We start from the raw sequence: 2,955 nt of genomic DNA, 5'->3' as shown, positions 1-2,955 counted from the left end.
TATTTTTTGGGGCTCCAAAATCACTGCAGATGGTGACTGCAGCCATGAAATTAAAAGACGCTTACTCCTTGGAAGGAAAGTTGTGTCCAACCTACATAACTTATTGAAAAGCAGAGACATTACTTTGCCGACAAAGGTCTGTCTAGTCAAGGCTACGGTTTTTCCTGTGGTCATGTATGGATGTGAGAGTTGGACTGTGAAGAAGGCTGAGCGCCAAAGAATTGATGCTTTTGAACTGTGGTGTTGGAGAAGACTCTTGAGAGTCCCTTGGACTGCAAGGAGATCCAACCAGTCCATTCTAAAGGAGATCAGCCCTGGGATTTCTTTGGAAGGAATGATGCTAAAGCTGAAACTCCAGTACTTTGGCCACCTCATGTGAAGAGCTGACTCATTGGAAAAGACTCTGGTGCTGGGAGGGATTGGGGGCAGAGGGAAAAGTGGATGACAGAGGATGAGATGGCTGGATGGCATCACTGACTCAATGGATGTGAGTTTGAGTGAACTCCAGGAGTTGGTGACGGACAGGGAGGCCTGGCATGCTGCCATTCATGGGGTCGCAAAGAGTTGGACACGACTGAGTGACTGAACTAAACTGAACTGAAAATGTATGTTATGGGAGTGGGTCTAGTAAGACTTTTAAAACCTTGAAACATTCTTTTAGTCTACTGTTACTAACCAATTGATAAAGTATATAAAACCCCATCCCAACTAGTGAGTGGGGTGCTCCCTGCCTCCTTCTGATGTCTATGTCAGAAGCTTTCTCTATCTCTTTTTCACTGTAATGAAACTTTTGCAAAGCTCTGAATGACTGGAGCCACGTCTTCGGTCCTGAAGTGAAATCCTTTCCTTCGGAGATCACGAATCCAAGACTGCTCACCGTAAGCTATCACCTCCATCCATCAGTTCTTTCAACAATTACAATCTGAGCACCTTCCCTGAATCACAAAGGGCTTTACTTGCCAGAGAAGCCGTGGGACTTCATGGACTTGACCTGTGATCTTGAGGAGCGACAGTCCAGCCAGGAGGACAGATCCCAAGCAAATCCTTCCCCAATGTCCAACCAATTACAAATGAGAGAGAGTTGTCTGGGGAGACAGGTGGGTGCCAGGACTTAACAGGCACATATTGGCTTTAGATGGGGTGAGGCTGGTCTGGGAAGACTGTAGTAGGAGTTCAGAGGGAGCATGGTGAGGGTCCGGCAGGTTTGAGCTTAGAGCCCTCCGGGGCCTGACAGGGAGGCAGGGGCAGGGCCGGCAGGGCTGAGACTTGCAGGGTGAGCAGGTGAGGTTATATCATAAGGGCAGCGGGAAGCCTTTGTTGGGCGGGGGTTCAAGCAAGGACAGGACGTTATCTGATTTTCATTCTAAGAGGACAGCAGCTGATGCCAAAGGCTTGGCAGTGGTACTTGGGGGACAGAATGATGGCCAGATGAGCAGAACAAGGGAGATGGAGGGCTGAGGAGGTGGGTCAGAGCAAGAGCTTCAGGACTGTGAATCCTTGGGTAGTTAGGGTTGGAGGTGAGGGTGTTTGGGAAAGAGATGCAGGAGGAGCAGAGGGCTGGGGCCTGGGGCTGTCTCAGGAACCCATTTCTGATCTGTACCAACTAGAGGAAGGCGAGGGATCCACTGAGTTAAGCTTCCTTCTCTGTATCTGGTGGTTAAGTGGGATGAAGGGTTCTGGGAGGCTGGAGGGCAGGGCTTAAACCTCCACCCTTCTGTGTGACCTAAGGCTGACATCTGCCCCTCTCTGGGCCCAGGCTTATCATCTTTACAGGGGCAGGATAGATCTGAGAGTCTCCAAGATCCCTCGTGGGTCATTCTCTTGGCTTTCTCTTTCCTTGGGTTCCACTCATGCTGCCTGCCTGGAATTGACGGGCCCTGCTTGCTTCCCCGTCTTGTCCTGTGGGCACCTGCCCTGTTCAGGGCAGAAACAGCCACTGTCCACACTGGGCCACTCTCCTTGCCTTCGTCTCAGCTCCCTCCAATGTGGAGGCTGGGGAGTGGCACGCATCGCCCCCTGGTGGAAACTTCTGGGCCCATAACTCTGTGTTTTTGTGTTTTTTTTTTAATATTCATTTATTATTTCACTTCTGTAGGGTCTTAGTTGCAGCATGCAGGATCTTTGCTGCCTCACGTGGGATCTTTCCTTGTGGCCCATGCCGTATGTGGGCTTCTGGCATGTGGGATGGTGTGTGGCCATCTCCTTCTGGCCGGGCAGGTTCTTAACCGCTGAGCCATCAGGGAAGTCCCTCAACTCAAATGTTCTAAAGCAGTTACTGAGTGCCCTTTGTGTGCAAAGTACTGAGGCAAGTGTGGAGGCGGTGGGCAATGAGGGGAAGGAGGGAAAGAATCTTGTGTAGGTGCTCAGAGCTCAACTCTAGTGTCGCCGACCTGAGCTCAGATCCCAATTACAAGGGAGCCCTGGGTGTCCTCATGTCTAGTGTTAGTCATGGTGGAGGGAGGTCCTGTGGCTGCAATGGGTGTGAAATGGCATTGTAGGGGGACCTCCTGTCACCGTCACTTCAGCCCAGGACAAGCAGGCTGTGTTTATTACATGTGCATGCTCAGTGCCCTCAGCAAAGAGCACCATCCAGAGAGGTTCCCTACTGTGTGCGTGGACATGCCAGCTCAGGGTTCTTCCAAGCAGGGTGGAGTCCAGACGCTAAGGGCCCCTTTCCTGTGCGGGCCAATACTCTGGTGGGGTATCCCACGGAGCCAGGACTTCAAGGCTCTAGAGGTGGGAGCCTGTCTAGTACAGCAGATGTCTTGGGCATTTAGGCATCTCTTATTCTCCAGGTAGCAGCAGGACTGGCTGGATATGCATAGCTCAGGTGTGCTTGAAGGACATCTACCTGTACACAGGTGTGCTGGCTAGAATGAACCCATCTGTGGGCGCGCCAGAGATAGCCTGGGCTTCCTGCTATAGGAAGGAGTGGTCTCCTCATCACAGGGGGGC

The 2,955-nt window shown here is 51.7% G+C and overlaps 1 protein-coding gene across 3 annotated transcripts in view; it reads left to right on the top strand.

Annotated features, from left to right (window-relative positions):
- Nucleotides 1-2,955, top strand: part of LOC105003413 (interleukin-2 receptor subunit beta-like) — an 18,018-nt gene that overhangs the window by 4,320 nt on the left and 10,743 nt on the right. The window lies entirely within an intron of this gene.

The sequence above is a fragment of the Bison bison genome, unplaced genomic scaffold (assembly GCF_000754665.1).
Source record: "Bison bison bison isolate TAMUID 2011002044 unplaced genomic scaffold, Bison_UMD1.0 scf7180017864468, whole genome shotgun sequence".
NCBI lineage: Eukaryota > Metazoa > Chordata > Mammalia > Artiodactyla > Bovidae > Bison > Bison bison.
This window is presented reverse-complemented; position numbering and strand designations above follow the sequence as displayed.